The sequence below is a fragment of the Odocoileus virginianus genome, chromosome 25 (genome assembly GCF_023699985.2).
Source record: "Odocoileus virginianus isolate 20LAN1187 ecotype Illinois chromosome 25, Ovbor_1.2, whole genome shotgun sequence".
In the NCBI taxonomy this organism is placed as follows: Eukaryota; Metazoa; Chordata; class Mammalia; order Artiodactyla; family Cervidae; genus Odocoileus; species Odocoileus virginianus.
The window spans coordinates 4,045,413-4,065,765 of NC_069698.1; positions in this window are offsets into that span (position 1 = coordinate 4,045,413).

A 20,353-nucleotide genomic window follows, 5' to 3' on the forward strand; every position below is an offset into this window, starting at 1 on the left:
AAATCCTTGGAAGAAAGATGCTATGGTATAAATCAAAGTCATTTCTTATTTCAGTATTAATTATGCAAACCTCTTTCTTTTCTTCACCCTACAAGGTCTTTTTTCATCTTTCGTGAAGGTCTCATTGCTCACTGGATTCCACAGGGAAAATGACATTATTGGCAACTCTGCTGAGCACTTGTTCCTGGCCAGGCACCATGCAAAGGCCTAAGGATTCAGCTGCAATGACAGACACAATCCTCCAAGCTGGGCTGTATATTTAGTAAGTTTCTCACTTTCTCTGAGCCATGATCCCCTCATTTGTAACATAGGAAAAAAAAAAATTTTTTTTTAAATAGGTATCATGCCTTCCAGAAATTTTTTGAGGATTACTTGAGATAGTGTATATAAAATTGTCTAGTGGAACATAACTAAGAGTTTAACCATGTTACTTCCCCCACCCACATCATAAGCAAGAAAAGGAAAAAAAAAATAACTAAATTCACACATTTCCCCATTTCTTAACAATTTTTTAAAAATAGATTGTTGTTTAATAGAAAGTTCAAGCTCTTCATTTAAAAGAATACGTCATTTAGGATGAAACAGCAGATCACAGGTTAGAGATCATAGGACCAGAATCTTTAAGCCACTCTTCCGTTCCTATGATATATTCTATTAGAAAAAGCAAATCATTCGCCTGAGTCAGAAGTGTGTGGTTTTTCATCTCAAGAAAAACCCCAGGCTCTGGGGACAAAATAAGCAAGAAGCCTCTTTTGGAGAGATCTCAGGAAAATTTTGTTCACTTCCAGGAGAGAATATTCCAAAGTTCCTCCCCTCCTCTGTTTCCCTCCAGCCTTCCCCACTTTTCCCAGCCTCTGCTCTAAACTTTGCTGTTTTATGCAGCTCCAATCTTGTTTCCCGATGGCTCGGGGGTAAAAAATCATCCTCCAGTGCAGGAGTTGCAGGAGATGAGAGTTGATCCCTGGGTTGGGAAGATCCCCTGGAGGAGGCCATGACAATCCAGTCCAGCATTCTTGTCTGGAGAATTCTGTGGACAGAGGAGCCTGGCGGGCTACAGTCCATGGGATGGCCAAGAGTCAGACACGACTGAAACGACTCCGCATGTGTGCAATGCCCATAGCCTCCAGAGAAGGCCTGGGGGGCTAAGCGTGTCCTGTGTGGGCAGGCACAGCAGGAGAGAGTAAACAGTGCCGGGCAGGGAGGCGGGAGTCCTGGGATTCATCCCTCAGCTGTCATCCACAAGCTGCCGGCCTGCGGAGGTGTTGGGAGATTTCTGCCTCTCTTCTTCCTTATGTGTAAAGTGAGGGGCTTGGCCTCCATGCTTGAAGGGCTCACCCTAGCACTACTGGTCTGACATCTCTCCTAGGAAGTCAGTGCAAATAGCAGGGGCAGTGTTCCTTTTTTAGTATCCATCCTACGAGAAGCCAGGAGGTGGCCCGCAGAAGGAACCAGTGCCTTAGGGTGATAGAAAGACGCCAGGAAAGAAATTCTGCTGTGTAAAGGAGACTGTACCTCTGTCCAGCCCATGCCAGCCCCTGACATCCCCCAAGGACATGAGGCCCAAGTTAAGGTCAAAGACAGCTTCCCTAGTCGGTAGTGAAGTCGTTCAGTCGTGTCCAACAGTTTGCGACCCCATGGACTGTAGCCTACCAGGTTCCTCCATCCATGGGATTTTCCAGGCAAGAATACTGGAGTGGGTTGCCATTTCCTTCTCCAAGGGATCTTCCTGACCCCGGGATTGAACCCAGGTCTCTCGCATGGTAGGCAGACGTTTTACCGTCTGAGCCACCTAGTCAATGAGGATTCCCAAAGCTCCCAATTTCCCAGGTGCAGGAGGAGGCACACGTGGAATGCTAAATTTGGAACAATTTAGCAAGAACACTTCAGAGTACCAGGCAGAAGGTGGGATACAAACAGCACAGACGGGTAGGTTTTATGTGGTGTACACAAAGATTTAAACAACATGTGCACTATTAAAAGAAAAGAAGAAACCGAAACTGCAAAAACAGGAGGCTCTCCATTAAAAAAAAAAAAAAATCTGTATTTCCAGCATTTGTTAAATAAACACAGTAGAAGATCTGGCCACACTGGTTCCCATGCCCACCCCCCAACAACGGGCTCGGTGGCCCAGCTCCCGGGTTTCCACAGGGTGCAATGTGATCCTGTGGTTTAGAATTTGATTGTACTAGAGAAATGATTTCCCTGTGATCACACATTCATGAAAAATGAGAAAACAAAGCATACACACAGAGGACCACTTGTTTTACCAGCAAGGAGAGAAAGCAGCATTGTGAAAGTGGGCGAGGTAGTTGATGCTTACTCTGCAGACCCCAAGCGTACTCCATTTCCGCTACCTGCCTTACTCACAAAGACAGTGAATTTCTTCTCTCCCTGGAAAACCGGGAATATGGAAATCTGCAGTCTGCAGCTTTCTTCCAGACCTTCCTCTTCCGGAGGCGTGTAAGGTCATGGTGGGGTGGGCTCGGCACCTAACCTTGGCAGGAGTCCTCTTGTCTTAAGCCCTTGCTTTGTCATCATCTGCAGCAAACTTGACAAGTCTCATCCATCAGCCTTAGGGCAGGTAGGAATCTAGGAAATTAATCCATAGTTCGTTTGCTTGATACTAATAACAGGGCGTTCTCTGATGACTTTCTCTGTCTTTCACACAAATGAGGAAATTTAGGCTCAGACAGGTAAGTATCATACCCCAAGGGTGGCATCCCAGTATCAGCTGGTCTAGAAAGGGGATTGAGAAGGGGACTTTTCCTTGCCCCTTTCCCTGGGGACAGTGGGGTGCCCTTCCAACCCAGCCCTTCCTTGTTCTCCCAGCTCAGAGGCAACAAGAACACACAGATTGTAAGGCTGTGAGCTGGCCAGCTCCTCCCACCCTCTCCTGGTGACACCCTCATTGAGCAGATGGGGTGGTGCTGGGAGAGGAGCCAGCTGCTCTCTGCATGCTGTGGATCTGCTGCCCGTGGGATGGCCACTGCCAGCCGCCAGCACCTGAGGCTGAGCGCTGAGAGCCGGGGGCTGGAGCCCTCAGCAGGTGTGGATAAGGATGGGCCAGAGCTCGCCCAGGTTTCTAGGCTGGGCTGCTCAGTGCTGCCTGGACCCCAGTCCAGAGGGCATTGGGAAGGGGGTAAACACTTATCCCAGCTCTGAAGTGGGATAAGAGCTTCTGAGAGCAGAAGCCAAATCAGTGCATCATGACGCTCAGAGGGTACATAAATCTCCTAGCGAAAGGGCAAGCCAGGAGCACTGGTGTGGGTGCAGCAACGTTATAGCCCCGGATGTGGACTCTGGGCGGCCTCGCTTCAGTGGTAATCATCTACTCAGTCCCTATCTGATGAGTCCTACTCTGTACTAGGTATCCAGAAAATACAGAGTCCTCAGCATCCCTGAATGAGGCCACAGGAGCCACAGAGGAGTTTGTTTGCTGACCATGAGCCAGATCTGAAGAAAGTTCCAAGGCTTCTATGTCTGAAGTTCCAAGTCAGCGTGGAAGCAGCAGATTCAGTTCCTATGGACTGAACGTGTCTCCCCAAAATTTGTATATTGAAGCCTTGATCCCCCGTAATGGTATTTGGAGGTGGGGCCTTGGGAGGTGGCTAGAGTTAGATTAGATAATGAGGATGGGACCCTCATGATGGGATTAGTGCCTTCAAAAAAGGGGAAGGTCAGTGTCAGTTCAGTTCAGTTCAGTTGCTCAGTCGTGCCCGACTCTTTGCGACCCCATGAATCGCAGCACGCCAGGCCTCCCTGTCCATCACCAACTCCCGGAGTTTACTCAAAGTCATGTCCATCGACTTGGCGATGCCATCCAGTCATCTCATCCTCTGTCATCCCCTTCTCCTCCTACCCCCAATCGCTCCCAGCATCAGGGTCTTTTCCAATGAGTCAGCTCTTCACATGAGATGGCCAAAGTATTGGAGTTTCAGCTTCAACATCAGTCCTTCCAATGAACACCCAGGACTGATCTCCTTTAGGATGGACTGGTTGGATCTCCTTGCAGTCCAAGGGACTCTCAAGAGTCTTCTCCAACACCACAGCTCAAAAGCATCAATTTTTCGGCTCTCAGCTTTCTTCACAGTCTAAATCTCACATCCATACATGACCACTGGAAAAACTATAGCCTTGACTAGATGGACCTTTGTTGGCAAAGTAATGTCTCTGCTTTTTAATATGCTGTCTAGGTTGGTCATAATTTTCCTTCCAAGGAGTAAGCATCTTTTAAGTTCATGGCCGCAATCACCATCTGCAGTTATTTTGGAGCCCCAAAAAATAAAGTCTGTGTAAGCCTCAGCAAACCAGGAAGCTGGGTCTCACTAGACATCAGATCTGGGAAATCTGGTGGACCCCAGATCTTGGACTTCACAGGATAGCCAGAACTGTAAGAAGTAGATGCTTGTTATTTAAACTACCCAGTTGTGATATTTTTGTTATGGCACCCTGAGCTAAGATACGTCCCCAGTTGAATTCTTCAGCAACAAATCCACCAAACGATCGTTTTGCAGAATGAGCACTCAACCTGTGAGTACCAGTCAGAAGCCTGGGCTAACATCTTCCATCCAGAGTATATAGGGGCCTGACCAGGAAAATGGTCAGAACTTGAGTTTCTAAGTTCTAATACTGCATAGGTGCTCTTCTGTACGTTGTTACTCTATTTACTTCCAGAACTCCAGGGTAGTTTCTCCAGACATATTTTATTCCTGAGGCCTGTGAGGCTTGGAGAGGGTGAGAAACGCTTCCAAGGTCACTCAGTTGCTAACTGATCCACCCGGGATTCAGCCCAGTTCCTTCTGGCTCAAAGCCCCCTCTGTTCTCTGCAGTTGTGCCTGCAAAGACGGTGCTGTGGAAACATTTTTTGGTCTCATACTGTTGAATTCACCTTGAATTCTTGGAAGTGTTTTCAACCAACTGCAAACACGGTTTCCAAAGAATGTACCCTTACTCACTCCTTGTGTCGATATCTTCTTCCGGATGACTGAGACACGTCTGATAAGACCAGATTAACCTATTTCAACCTGATGGCTGGATTCTGACACACGGGGGGAAAGAAAGTATATAAAGGACAAAAACCTACAGTTACACTGAACACGGTAATGTTTCCTCTTAGGAAACCTTCAGGTTGTACAACCTTAGAACCAAAAGAAAAATAAGAATCACCATCCTTCCTTGATTCCAAGATAGGTAGTTTGGGAAGTTTGAAAGCTGGGTGTCTCAAAATCAATGTGTCATTTAACGGGGCTGTCTTTTCTCCTCCCCACCCCAAATGGGCTTTGAGCTTTAATCAAGAGACAGCAAAAGCTGCAGTAAAAATAATCGTGTGTTTCAAAACCAATGGTATCTTAGAAATAGAAAACGTGAAATGATGATAAGTCTAGCCAGAACACTAATTTGTTTCTATATCCCCAACATATAGTAGGCAGTATGATTTCAATATGTTTGTGAGAAGGACGAATATCTCAACAAAATAGACACTGACATTTTTTTTATTAGAAAAAGTTTCAAACGTATACCAAAGTAGCTAGTGTACTGTAGTGAACTCCCATCACCCGATGTCAGGATTTTCAGCTCAGGTGATTTTGTTTCCTCCTCCACTCCTTCCCCAACCCAGGTCATTTTGAAGAAGATCACAGATGTCAGGGCATTTCAGTGATAAATGTGTCTGTATATATTTGTAAACAACCAAGACTTATGCTTTTAAAAAACCATGATGACAGCATCATCACACGTCCTAAAATCACTACTAAAAATTACTGAGCATCATCTCATGTCCATTTAGTGTCCACAGTTCCCCGTTGTTGTTGTTTAGTCACTAAGACGTGTCTGACTGTTTCGTGACCCCGTGGACTGTAGCCCGCTAGGCTCCTCTGTCCATGGGATTTCCCAGGCAAGAATACTGGAGTAGGCTGCCATTTCCTACTCCAGGGGATATTCCCAAGCCAGAGACTGAATCTATGTCTCCTGCATTGCAGGCAAATTTTTTAATGCTGAGAGTCCCTCTCTCTTTTCCTTTTGTGGTAGTTTATTTGCCCCAGGATCCGAACAAGGGTTACACTGTTTTTCTGTTTGTTGTGGTGTTGTTGTTGAAGAACCCAGGTCTTTCGTCTGGTTGAATTCCCCACAGTTTGGCTCTGTGGGTGGCATGCCCATGATGTTGTTTAGTAAGCTCCCTTTTCTCCCTGGTTTCTTATAAAGTGGTGTTTAGAGCTGGAGGTTTGTGCAGACTTAGTTTGGGGTTTGTAGTATTTCCATCATGAGGTTCATCATACCTGGCTGTCTCTATCTTTGGATGTCAAGAGCTACGATGATAATTGCTTAGATCATACCATCACTTTTGAGATGACTTTCTCATTTACTAGAACTACCCCCCCAAATATACATCAAAAATCAAGAATCTGAGACATTGGATATGTTACTATTGAGTCGAAGATCCCGTCGGTTACTAGTCAGAGTGATCCCCTTGGCTTGGCCCAAATAACAGGGGCTCCGGGACAGCTGTCTACAAGGATATGGGAGCTGTGTGCCCGGGCAACCTTACCTTAACGAAAGCAGCATCATGCAAACTTGTATCTTTACAAAAGACAGGAGGCATGGGGGCCATCGTTGTTGTTCAGTTGGTAAATCGTGTCCAACTTTTTGTGACTCCCAGGGACGGCAGCATGCCAGGCCTTCCTGCCCTTCACCATCTCCCAGAGAGCACCACCAATTCAATGGACATGAACTTGGGTGAAGTCCAAGGGTGTAGGAACAGCTATAAACTAGTCATTGCTGTAGTTTCATGTGCCGCTAGAATACTTACACGCGCACAGAAATGTGCAATGTGAGAGTCCCTCTGGCTCTTTCTCGAGGATCACGTGTTACATGCTCAACACGCAGCACTTCTTCTGCATTTCTGCATTTGTGCTGCATTTGAGCAGCGCAAAGAGTGGTGACCTCAAGCAGCAGGTCTTTCCCTCTGCCCCAGCAAGCTATTTTTATACTGGGTGTCAGCTCATTTCCCATAGTTAGTCAATCATATTAAGTCCCATTTGCGGTTTGAAAACACACACTGTGTGCGCCCAGGGCGGCATGGGAAGTGGGGCTCTCACAGGACGCACCCGGCGCCCTGGTAAGGGGCCCGGGGGGTAAGCAGACCTCCTGGAAATCTCGACAGGGTCCAGGGCAGCTGCCCGGACCAGAGCAGTCACTATCAGCATGCCCCTGCACCATCAGTCCTTCCTAGCTCTGTCCATTTCTCTCTCCCAGTGGAGACTAGCTTTGTTACGCTCGTAGATGCTCCACCCTGCACCTCTCTGTGGGTGAAATAGGCATTCAAGTGTCTAACACAGTCAGCAAATGCTTTCAAACGTTTCTGGCCACTGTTGAATAGACTTTCACTATAACTAAGTACACACATACACGCAGGTGTAGAGGTGAACGTACACGCTGTAACATAGATATATAGTTACGCACCCAACTAATCTTTCAAACCCGATGTCATCTAACTAAACACCATCATCTTACTTTGTGTGATATACTTTGATATTTTCTCTTCTATTCTTTTATTTAAAAAAAAAATGCTGGTTATAATCCACTAATGGCTTCGCAGGTAGCTCTGAGTGGTAAAGAGCTCACCTGACAATGCAGGAGACTGAGACTTGGGTTCGATCCTTGAGTCGGGAAGATCCCCTGGAGGAGGGCATGGCAACCCTTCTGGGCACAGAAGCAGGCTACGGTCAGGCCATAAGGTCGCAAAGAGTGGGACATGACTGAAGCAACTTAGCATGCACATGTGCAATAACACTAAATTTATTTCAAAACCTGTTGATGGGTCATAGCTTTCATTTCGAAAACCATCCCCTACAGTGAAGGTAGAGATCAAAGGCAACAGAGGAAAGTTCTCGGGAGCTTGACTGATTTGTTATTACACTGTGAATTAAATCAGAAATTAGAACCTGTTTATATTTGTCACGTAATAGCACAGCACTGGCTCCAGCCTAGGTGACCAGACAGCCCTGTGGCTGCACTTTGTGATCAGGTTAATCTGGGGAGTGAACCCATCAGGGAGAGAGAAGCCCTGCAGGCCTGCGAGCTGCCGGGAAGCCCTGCCTCTCCCATTGTTACCGTGATGGATCCGCACTTCCAAACAGTAATCACCCATCACATGAACCCAATTCTATTTTTCTAGCTCAGCAGGGCTCAGGGTGCTCTCTGAAGCTACAAAGGGGAGAAAATACTCCCTCCAATCTTTCTGCATGATGAATTCTTCCACCTCTACATAAAGCCATGCTTACAGGCCTGTCTTATGGGCTTTTTGAATGTCCCAACAATGACAAAAAAAGAAAGAAAAGAAAATCTGGGTAGGAGAACAATAATGCTCTGCTGCAGCCAGCTCATATTGCCTTACATTTTTCACCTCTTTCCTTATAAGAGCTCTCAGCTCTAGGGGCAAAATAAGATAAGAGGAAAGGAAAACCTACACAGTATCAATAAGTTTACCCTTGAGATTAAGTCACTTTCTCAGATGGCGTTTTCACAATATAAATGTTTTGTGCATTTGTGCTTAGATTTTAAGATATTTGATAAGAAATCAAATTTCCCTCCAGCTTTTATTCAGCACCATCCCCTCACATACAACTCACGCATACACCCATGGAAACTGATTCCTAATCTCAGAGTTAATTTCTCATTTACCATGAGTATGGCGCTTTTTCTACAGAGTATGATCAACCTAGAGGTACTGGCGTGTGAGTTCAATAATATTTTTGATAACTAGAAAGGAGGAAATAACCCACGAGTCATGAAAAAGCTGAAAAGACTATTCTGATGTTTGTTTACCTTGAACTAAATTTGCAAGGAAATAAAATTACTCTGGTAGCTAAGACTGCACACTCAGATTCTTTTGTTTGAATTAATTATACTTAACTGCTCTATAATGTCCTGATTAATTATTTCCTGTTCCAGTCAATTGATTGTGCATTTTTGATATGAAACTTGCATCATGATGAGAATCTTGGACCTATTTCTCATCTTGCTTGAGGGCTCCCGTAGAGCTGATCTGAATGACTAGCTTCAAAGGAAGCCGGCGTCTCCACCAGCGCCCTAGGAGGGCTGTGTCACAGCGCAGGCAGTGACAGGGCAGCTGCATTTTCGGCCCAGAGCATGGAATCGACACTTCTGCATGGGCAGCAATAAACCAGAGCTTTAAATGCTGCACCATTTGTGAGAAGTGTATCCCCCACTCTGCGCAGGCCCCGCGTGCCTTCTCTCCCATCAGCAGGCTCTCCAGAGTGACGGCTCTACACAGGAGGGTGGGCATGATTGGATAGGTCCTGGAGACAGGAGAAGCTGACTGTGTCATCTTCTCATCACAGCTGTAACAGATTACCACCAGCTTAGTGATGTCATAGCACACAAACTGAGTGTCTTCGAGTTCTCCGTTTCAGAAATCCTCTGTCAGGTTGGGAGTGGGGCTGCATCCCTCCTCAGTGCTCTGGGGCACAATCCATTGCTTTGCCCTCTCCAGCTTCTGGAGGCTCCTGTCTCTTCCCTCCCTGAAAAGCCAGCAGAGAAGCATCTTCCAATCTCTTTCTTTGACCTCTTGCTTCTGTCATTTTAACCCTTTCTCTCACTTTCCTGCCTCCCTGCTTTTCTTCTAAGAAGCTTTGTGATTATATTGGGTTCAGATAATCCCCAACAATCTTCCATCTCAAGATTCTTAGCCACATCAGTCCCTTGGTACATAGTCACAGGTTCAGAGATTAGGATGTGGACTTCTTCTTGGGGAGACACTCTTCTACCTTTTGCACGAAGTATCCAGTCAGGCCCGAGCTGCCCCGGTGGCAGGGCATGTTTAACCAGTCCTGAACCAGGCCCCAGGGAGAGGAGCGAGAGTAGAAGTCAGGAGGTGTGAGTTCTACTCTTGGTTAGAGGACTTAAAGTATGTTCCAAGGCCTGTCTTGCTTTTTACCTTGGTTAAAAGTTGATTTGCATTCATCATGCCCTAAAACCATTCATGTAGCAATGACTACAATGGCCCAAGATACCAAATTAGCTTGTACCCATGGACCAAAAGACAGCAAAGAGGTGCCACAGAGGACCTGAGCACCAGGAGTGCCCCTGGCAAGCAATGACTAACATCTCGGCATAGTTGAATAAAGGGATGCAGTAAGCAGTTCATCCCAAGCTACAGTTAGCACTCACACATTTCAAGGAAGACTGTCAGAGTGGGGAAGGTTAACGAGCTTTGGAGAGGAGAGGTGCAAAGAGGTCAGGGTGGGCCGGGCCCTCACCAGCCCTCTTTCCCCCGACAAATCCACTGAGCTCGTCCCGAGAAGAGATGGACACATCAGACACATAGCCTGAGGTCCTGAAGTCCTCAGGTCATGTAACTAACTGCTCTTTCCTCTGATTCCAGGCTTGCCATGAAACCCGGGGATAATTGGGCTTCCCAGGGAGGCCCCATGCAGGGAGGGGGACGGGCTGTCAATCTTGGGTCTGCTTGACAGATCGACTCTGTGTCTCAGAGAAAATTAACAAACCAGAGTGTGGACTTGCATATGTTAATGCCTGGAGAGTTTAGCTGGCATGAGTCAGCACCTCAAAGCTGTCAATCCGGTCTGTGTGCAAGATATATAATCTAATTTCTCATGAAAATTAGCAAACCAGCTATGCTGGTTTGTATTTATTAATGCCTTGGGAGTTCCTTTAGGCTGAGTCAGTGTCTAAACACCGGTCAGATCTGAGGTAGCCCTCTGTCCCCCAGCCCCAGCACCTGCCCCAGCCCTCATTCTGGGCCACGTCCTCGCACACCCCCCCATTCGCCCACAGTACATCCTGCAAGGTGCCTTTGGAGCCGGACAGCCCTGCAGCCCGGCCCCGGGTCACCCCCAAGCCTTCTTCAGGGCCTCACTTAAGTGCTGCTTCTTTTAAAAGCCTTTTGTAAGCCTTCAGCCTTCTTCGGACATCCCTGCCTTTTGTTTGAGGAATGCTGCACTTTCCTTTGTTGCACTCTTCACCCTCTTTTGGCATCTTTCCCACCACGAGAGGAACCAGTGGGGTTTTACTCATTTTTAGATGGCATAATAACTGGCATAAAGTAGGTACTCGATGAATATTTATTGAACAAATGAGAAAATGGACACTATCCTGATCACCTCTCACGCTTCTTTTCATCCGCTGGAGAGTGGAAAACGGATGCTAACACACCAAAAGATTCAAGAGTAGATAGTATAAATTAAAACAAAGGTCACATTCAAGATAGCAGAGATGCCTTTGTAGAGCTAACAGGAGGTTGTCTTCCCAGGAGCCTCAGAGAGACAGCCCATGTGGGTGAGAGCCCAGTGGTGACAGGACAGGACCGCGGCGGTGACAGGGCGTCAATCAGGCGGCCCTAACAGACAGTCAGACACTTCTGTCTGTACGTCCTGACCGTACCACACGCTGCAGGTCCCAGAGCAAGTGCGCAGTCCTTTATGATCTCTACGACCTCCAAGTGTTCTTATTGCTGGGTGTTTCCCAGGATCCTAACTCTGGAGTTAAGATTGCTCAGTCTTAAGTTCACACCAGTTGATAAAGCAAACGCTGAGGTGGGTTTCTCGCATTACTGCTGCCTGAATTCCAAGTCACATCAAGTCCCCCACCTGGGCGACTGCAAAAAGCGTCTGATACCTTCCAGTTTCTGGTCTCTTACTTTTTCTTACCTACGCGTGTGTGCGCTCAGTTGCTTCAGCCGTATCCAACTCTTGTGACGCCATGGACTGCAGCCCGCCAGCCTCCTCTGTCCCTGGGAGTCTCCAGGCAAGAATCCTGGAGTGGGTGGCCATGCCCTCCTCCAGGGGATCGTCTCCACCCAGGGACTGAATCCACGTCTCCTGTGTCTCCTGCCTTGCAGGCGGATTTTTTACTGCTGAGCCGCAGGGGAAACCCTTTTCTTGTCTATACTGAATCTCAAACTCTTTTCTTCAAAAACAAATACCCGGGCTCCTGGGCGGTACAGTGGTTAAGATTTCCAGCTTCTAATACAGGGGACGCTGGTTTGATCTTTGGTCAGTGAACTAAGATCCCACATGCTCACTGCACAGTGCAGCTTAAAAAAAAACCACCCAAATGCCACTTATTATTATTATTATTTTGGCCATTCCAAGTGGCATGAAGGATCTTAGTTCCCCACCAGGGATCAAATCCTTGCTCCCTGCCGTGGAAGCTCAGAATCTTAACCACTGGACCGCCAGGGAAGTCCCAGTATCACTTTTATAATCTCGTCTCCTTCCTCTTCTGAAACCCTTCCAGCACACTGTCCGCAGAGGGTCCTGCAGCCCTGCAGGTCCCGCCCTGTCTCATCCAGCCTGTCTCCTTCAGCTTCACATCCAAGCCCTGACACCCTCCCAGCCCATTTCTTCTCCTCCTCCAGGGCGGGCAAATCCTACCCTCTCCTTCCAGATGCCCAGGCCCTCCAGCCTCTTGTTCAGGCCGAACTGTCTTCCCTTCTCTTTCTTCTATTTGACGTCTTCTATACTTCACAGGTCAGCTTGAGTCTCAAGGCTTTCATAAAAACCCCTCAACTATCTCAGCGCGCACAGCAGACCGGGTGTTGCGAGGACCTAGGCTTCAGAACGCGGCCCTCTTGGCAGCTCGGGAAAACGAGGCCGGTGGCCGGAGCCGCAGCTCCCTCTCTGAAGCTGTCGTTTTTCCTTAACGGCTTGTCAAGGTGCTTAGTCATCATCCCACCGATGTTCTCACCGCTTCCCATCTTCCTGACCAAGCAGCCTGGCTCCAAGAGGACAAGGAGATCTATGAGGCTTCTTCCGACACAACCTCAACTCCCTACTCTGGGGCAGGGTTCAAAGGTTCTCAGTAAATGACTCCTATCAAAAGAAACGCAGGGAAAGTGAGTCACAGAGCGTATGAGGTAATAAAATTGCGGGAGAAAGAATCTGACTGCGGGTCTTTCCAATCACTGCCAGGTAACAAGTGGCCTAATTTTCAGGGACCCATCCCAACTTTCAACCACCAGGCAACCTGGTCTAACACAACACTCCTATGCCTTCTTTCAGAAAAAGGGTATCACAGACGTAACTAAGGATCATGATATGAGATCATCCTGGATTATGCAGGTTGGTCTTAAATCTAATGACATGCCCATATAAGGGAAAGAAAAGCAGACAAGACAGAGATGGGAAGGCCCCGTGAAGAGATCCACGCAGATTGGAGCTATGCAGACACAAGCCTGAGCCAACAGCGGCTGGAAGAGGCCCGGATGGATGGCCCCGTGAAGAGATCCACGCAGATTGGAGCTATGCAGACACAAGCCTGAGCCAACAGCGGCTGGAAGAGGCCCGGATGGATGGCCCCGTGAAGAGATCCACGCAGACTGGAGTTATGCAGACACAAGCCTGAGCCAACAGCGGCTGGAAGAGGCCCGGATGGATTCCACCTAAAGCCTTCAGAGGGCATGTTGTCCTGCTGACACCTTGAATTCAGACTTCCGGCCTCCAGAACGGTGAGAGAGTACATTTCTATTGATTTAAGTTACCTAGTACCGGGGACTTTGTTTCAGCAGCCATAGGACAGTCTTACAAACAGCAAGTGCTTCCTTGAAGAAAGACCTGGGATGCCCATCTGTCTTCTTCTGCACTGTCTGCAAAGACGTTCGTGGAGCCATCAAGCATTAACAGGTCTGGGTAACCCGATAGCCTGGGTGTTGGGAGAGTATTCCCAGGATGCAGCATGTACCCAGAGGAGAAGCTCTTGTCCAGGCATTGCCAGAATGGGGGTGGGGGCAAGAGGAACGGGGCAAAGAGGAGCAAGTAAAGGGGGGTGTTCAAGGAAGGCTTCTGGGAGGACAAGACTCTGCAGTGAGCAGGTCGCTGGGTGAGGGCTTGGAAGAGCTGGCACACAGGAGGCCGAGCACAGCGGTCACTGTTAACAAACATCCACGTGTGCGCTGAGGAGGCCAGGGGTCTAGGTACGGGTCGGGTCTCTGGGGGCTTTGCAGACCACTGTAAGAAGTACAGACTTCTCTCTTAGAGGAGATGGTCAGCTGGGGAAGTAGCAGCCCATGTCTGGGCGTGTGTGTTTCCATTTCTTGGTTGTCACTGTAAAGGAGAAAAACTCTTTCTTCCCTTCTACGTTCTTTGGCTGGCTTAATAAGTAAATTGACATACGATAGATCAACGGGAATAAAACCTAATTTAATTGCACATATGCACAAAAACTCATAAAAATATGAGACTCAAAGAACTGACCAAAGTAGGCAGCTTTTATACCTTTTAGAGAAAGAAACAATAAATTTGTGAGGAGCTGAGAAGGCAAAGGGTTTCGGGCTTGGGATCAATTCAGTTTAGTTCAGACCCTCAGTCATGTACCACTCTTTGCAGCCCACAGACTGCAGCACACCAGGCTTCCTTGTCCATCACCAACTCCCAGAGCTTGCTTAAACTCTTGTCCACTGAGTTGATGATGTCATCCAACATCTCATCCTCTGTCATCACCTTCTCCTCCTGCATTCAATCTTTCGCAGTATCAGGGTCTTTTCCAATGAGTCACTTCTTGGCATCAGTGGTCAAAGTATTAGAGTTTCAGCTTCAGTATCACTCCTTCCATTGAATATTCAGGACTGATTTCCTTTAGGATTGATTGGTTGGATCTCCTTGCAGTCCAAGGGACTCTCAATAGTCTTCCCCAAAACCAAGTTCAAAAGTATCAATTCTTCCACACTAACCTTTCTTCACAGTCCAACTCTCACATCCATACATGACTACTGGAAAAAACAGCTTTGACTACATGGAGTTTTGTTGGTAAAATAATATCTCTGCTTTCTAGTATGCTGTCTAGGTTTGTCGTATCTTATCTTTCAAGGAGCAAGTGTCTTTTAATTTCTTGGCTGCAAGCACCATCTGCAGTGATTTTGGAGCCCGAGAAAAAGTTTGTCACTGTTTCCATTGTTTCCCCATCTATTTGCCATGAAGTGATGGGACCAGATGCCTTGATCTTAGCTTCTTGAATGTTGAGTTTTAAGCCAACTTTTTCACTCTCCTCTTTCACTTTCACCAAGAGGTTCTTTAGTTCCTCTTCATTTTCTGCCATAAGGGTAGTATCACCTGCATATCTGAGGTTATTGATATTTCTCCTGGAAGACTTGATTCCAGTCTGTGTTTCATCAAACCCAGCATTTGGCAGAAGGAAATGGCAGCCCACCCCAGTACTCTTACCTGGAAAATTCCATGGACGGAGGAGCCTGGTAGGCTACAGTCCATGGGGTGGCAAAGTGTCGGACACGACTGAGCGATATCACTTGCACTTTCACTCTGCATTTACAGTGGAAGTGAGAAATAGATTCAAGGGGTTAGATCTGATAGACAGAGTGCCTGATGAACTATGGACAGAGGTTCGTGACATTGTATAGGAGACAGGGATAAAAACCATCCCAAGGAAAAAGAAATGCAAAAAAGCCAAATGGCTGTCTGAGGAAGCCTTACAAATAGCTGTGAAAAGAAGAGAAGAGAAAAGCAAAGGAGAAAAGGAAAGATATACCCATTTGAATGCAGAGTTCCAAAGAATAGCAAGGAGAGATAAGAAAGCCCTCCTCAGGAATCAGTGCAAAGAAACAGAGGAAAACAGTAGAATAGGAAAGACTAGAGATTTCTTCAAGAAATTAGAGATACCAAAGGAAACTTTCATGCAAAGATGGGCTCAATAAAAGATAGAAATGGTATGGACCTAACAGAAGCAGAAGATATTTAGAAGAAGTGGCAAGAATACACAGAACTATACAAAAAAGATCTTCATGACCCAGATAATCACCATGGTCTGTTCACTCACCTAGAGCCAGACATCCTAGAATATGAGGTCAAGTGGGCCTTAGGAAGCATCGCTATGAACAAAGCTAGTGGAGGTGATGGAATTCCAGTTGAGCTATTTCAAATCCTAAAAGATGATGCTGTGAAAGTGCTGCACTCAATATGCCAGCAAATCTGGAAAACTCAGCAGTGGCCACAGGACTGGAAAAGGTCAGTTTTCATTCCAATCCCAAAGAAAGGCAATGCCAAAGAATGCTCAAACCTCACAATTGCACTCATCTCACACGCTAGCAAACTAATGTTCAAAATTCTTGAAGCCAAGCTTCAACAGAACATGAACTGTGAACTTCCAGATGTTCAAGCTGGATTTAGGAAAGGCAGAGGAGCAAGAGGTCAAGTTGCCAACATCTGCTGGATCATCAAAAAATCAAGAGAGTTCCAGAAAAACATCTATTTCTGCTTTATTTACTATGCCAAAGCCATTGACTGTGTGGATCACAGTAAACTGTGGAAAATTATGAAAGAGATGGGAATACCAGACCACCTGACCTGCCTCTTAAGAAATCTATATGAAGGTCAGGAAGCAACAGTTAGAACTGGACATGGAGGGAGGATCGGGATGGGGAATACATGTAACTCCATGGCTGATTCATGTCAATGTATGACAAAACCCACTGCAATGTTGTGAAGTAATTAGCCTCCAACTAATAAAAATAAATGGAAAAAAAAAAAGAACTGGACATGGAAAAACAGACTGGTTCCAAATAGGGAAAGGAGTACATCAAGGCTGTATACTGTCACCCTGCTTATTTAACTTATATGCAGAGTACATCATGAGAAACACCGGGCTGGATTAAGCACAAGCTGGAATCAAGATTGCCAGGAGAAATATCAATAATCTCAGATATGCAGATGACACCACCCTTATGGCAGAAAGTGAAGAAGAACTAAAGAGCCTCTTGATGAAAGTGAAAGAGGAGAGTGAAAAAGTTGGCTTAAAACTCAACATTCAGAAAACTAACATCATGCCATCCGGTTGCATCACTTCATGAAGAATAGATGGGGAAACAGGGGAAACAGTGGCTGACCTTATTTTTTTGGACTCCAAAATCACTGCAGATATTGACTGCAGCCATGAAATGAAAAGATGCTTGCTCCTTGGAAAAAAGCTATGGACAACCTAGACAGCATATTAAAAAGCAGAGACATGACATTACCAACAAAGGTCCATCTAGTCAAAGCGATGGTTTTTCCAGTAGTCATGTATGGATGTCAGAGTTGGACTATAAAGAAAGCTTAGCATCAAGTAACTGATGCTTTTGAACTGTGGTGTTGGAGAAGACTCTTGAGAGTCTCTTGGACTGCAAGGAGACCCAACCAATCAATCCTAAAGGAAATCAGTCCTGAACATACATTGGAAGTACTGATGCTGAAGCTGAAACTCCAATACTTTGGCCACCTGTTGCAAAGAACTGACTCCTTGGAAAAGACCTTGATGCTGGAAAAGATTGAAGGTGGGAGGAGAAGGGGATGACAGAGGATGAGATTGTTGGATGGCATCACCGACTCGATGGACATGAGTTTGAGTAGGCTCTGGGAGTTGGTGATGGACAGGGAGGCCTGAGGTGCTGCAATCCATGGGGTCTCAAAGAGTCGGACACTAATGAGCAACTGAACTGAACTCTGTGTATTCTTGCCACCTTCTCTTAATATCTTTTGCTTCTGTCAGGTCCATGCCATTTTTGTCCTATATTGTGACCATCTTTGCATGAAAGATTCCCTTGGTATCTCTAATTTTCTTAAAGAGATCTCTAGTCTTTCCCATTCTAATGTTTTCGTCTATTTCTTTGCATTGATCACTGAGGAAGGCTTTCTTATCCCTCCTTGCTCTTCTTTGGAACTCTGCATTCAAATGGGTATATCTTTCCTTTTCTCCTTTGTCTTTCATTTCTCTTTTCTCAGCTATTTGTAAGGCTTCCTCAGACAACCATTTTGCCTTTTTTTTTCTTGAGGATGGTTTTGATCACCACCTCCTGTACAATGTTATGATCCTCCATCCATAGTTCTTCAGGAACTCTGTCTATCAGATCTAGTTCCTTGAATTTATTTTTCACTTCCACTGTATAATCATAAAGGATTTGATTTAGGTCATACCTGAATGATCTAGTGCTTTTCCCTACTTTCTTCAATTTAAGTCTGTATTTGGCAATAAGGAGTTCATGATCTGAACCACACTCATCTCCCGGTCTTGTTTTTTCCTGACTGTACAGAGCATCTCCATCAAAATCACTCTGATTTTGGTACTGACCATCTGGTGATGTTCTATGTGTAGAGTCATCTCTTGTGTTGTTGGAAAACAGTGTTTGCCATGACCTGTGTATATTCTCTTAGCAAAAAGCTCTGTTAGCCTTTGTTCTATTTCATTCTGTACCCCAAGCCCAAATTTGCCTGTTACTCCAGGTATCTCTTGACTTCCTACTTTTGTATTCCAGTCTTCTATGATGAAAAGTACATCTTTTTTTGGTGTTAACTCTAGAAAGTCTTGTAGGTCATCATAGAGCTGTTCAACTTCGTCTTCTTTGGCATTAGTGGTTGGGGCATAGATTTGTCATATTGAATGGCTTGCCTTGGAAACAGAGATCATTCTGTTGTTATTGAGATTGTATGCAAGAAATGCATTTCAGTCTCTTTTGTTGTCTATGAGGTCTACTGCATTTCTTCTGAAGGATTCTTGCCCACAATAGTAGATATAATGGTCATCTTAATTAAATTTGCCCATTCCAGCCCATTTAAGATTACTGATTCCTAGAATGTCAATGTTCACTCTCGCCATCTCCTGTTTGATCACTTCCACTTTGCCTTGGCTCATGGACCTGATATTCCAGGTTCCTATGCAGTATATTGCTCTTTGCAGCACAGGGCTTTACTTTCATCACCAGCCACATTCACAGCGGTGTGTTGTTTTATCTCGGCTCAGCCTCTTCATTTTTTCTGGAGATATTTCTCCCCTCTTCTTCAGTAGTGTATCGGGCACCTACCAACCTGGGGATTTCATCTTTCAGTGTCATATCTTTTTGCTTTTCATACTGCTCGTGGGATTCTCAAGGCAAGAATACTACAGTGATTTGCCATTCCCTCTTCCAGTGGACCATGATTTGTGATCCAAACATGGACTGTAAACTGATAAATAAATGATACGTTTTCTTTGTATAGCTTTCTTGGCCCTAAACTTCCTATGTCTGGTATAAAGATAACTTTCTTCCTCCTGGTCCAGGGAGGGTACATTTTACGGGGACTATTTATTTCCTGTTTTCAGGGGAACAAAAGAGGATTGGAATGTCCTTCCTGCACTGGTGTTTACAAAGCAAATTTGATTCAATTAATCAATGTGCCAAAATGGTGTATTGTGTGGTGGTGTTTTCTGTGGTGGTGTATTCTGCCCCCTCCTTAAATGGAGCAGGACCCTGTAGGGCCCCACAGGTACAAATACTCTTTATGTCCCCATTTCTTGTTTGTAGGAAGCACACTCCATTCAGCTTCTTTGACCTTCCCTGAGTTTCACAGGGCAGATTCAAAGGGCTGCTTATCAGGGTAGAGAGGGAATATAGAAACTAAGGAGGAGCAGGAGAAACAATAATGCTGCCCTGGGATAGGACCCTGGCTCCGCCTCAACAAATAAATATATTTATTATGTATATATATGTATATAATGTATATATGTGTGTGTGCGTGTGTATGTATTCAAAGGTTTTCTATTCAAAGGTTTTATACAAAGAATTCCTTGGTTATAGAACCTTTGAATTCTTTGTAGGAACCAAGGCCCCCACCCAGATGGAGGGTGGTAATTCCAGGCTGAGCACAAGATTTCTGGAGCACCACCCTGTTACCTCACCACAGACCAACCAGAAGAAAGTCTGTACACCGTGTAAGATAAAGGAGATGCTGGCTGACCTCCTCCCTAAATGATCCTCTCTTTAAAAACTTTTATGGTTGATCAAAATCTTTGGAGTTGGTTTTTGAACACAAGTCCGCCATCTCCCCAGGTCACTGGCCTTCAGAATAAAGCAACCATTCCATTCCTACCAGCGCTTACCTCTTGAGCACTGGCTTTCATTCTGAGCAGCTGAATTACATTCAGTAGCACTCCTCAGCTGGAGAAGGCACTGGCACCCCACTCCAGTCCTCTTGCCTGGAAAATCCCATGGATGGAGGAGCCTGGTGGGCTGCCATCCATGGGGTCGCTACGAGTCGGACACGACTGAGCGACTTCAGTTTCACTTTTCACTTTCATGCACTGGAGAAGGAAATGGCAACCCACTCCAGTGTTCTTGCCTGGAGAATCCCAGGGACGGGGAAGCCTGGTGGGCTGCAGTCTGTGGGGTCGCACAGAGTCAGACGTGACTGAAGTGACTCAGCAGCAGCAGCAGCAACACTCCTCAGCACAGTGAGATTTTCTATCAGCATTTAGTAGCATGCTTACAGAGATGCTTAATGTCCTGCAATGTGAAGAGAGTCCAGCACAATGAAGACCTTCTCGTCCCTCCCAAACTTTCAAAAGAGCCCTACCC